This window comes from Populus euphratica, unplaced genomic scaffold, assembly GCF_000495115.2.
Source record: "Populus euphratica unplaced genomic scaffold, PopEup_1.0 scaffold30.1, whole genome shotgun sequence".
In the NCBI taxonomy this organism is placed as follows: domain Eukaryota; kingdom Viridiplantae; phylum Streptophyta; class Magnoliopsida; order Malpighiales; family Salicaceae; genus Populus; species Populus euphratica.
This window is the reverse complement of record NW_011499869.1, coordinates 569,625-570,168: the sequence shown is the minus strand read 5'-3', so window position 1 is coordinate 570,168 and position 544 is coordinate 569,625.

Here is a 544-nt window from a genome sequence, read left to right as displayed (position 1 = left end):
CCCCCATAAAAAAAAAAAACCCCCCCCCCCCCACCCATCGGAATATAACAGTGTGGATATAGACAAGATGGCCGTGACAGATTGTTAATTAATGTTTGTAGTTAATTGCCGATTTGACGCCATACCTGAAGTCCGAACCTTCCTCGTTGCCCATAATTTCCATCTTAGAGTTAAACCTTATCCGGATAGCCACGTAGACCATCCTGGTTTCTCACTCTGCAAGTTTCTGCCACTTGCTTGCATTGAAGATAAGCGGATAGCACATGCATTAATCCCGTGTGTTAGTAACGGACACTACTGTGAATCAAAGTCAAATCGTTGAATTAGAGTGGAGGTTAATTAATGTCTTCACAGGAGCTGAATTGTCTTCCCCTTATCTTACAGGCCTCTCCTTCGATGCCACCAGCTCGTCAATGCACGAACTGTAAATGATCAATTAGAGACAGCGCTTGCTGATTAACGTTTGACAAGTTCTTCCACGTGGTTGTTTTCTTATTATTTTTCTTAAACCGTGTGATATTTCACGTGCAGCTTAGAGTTAAAT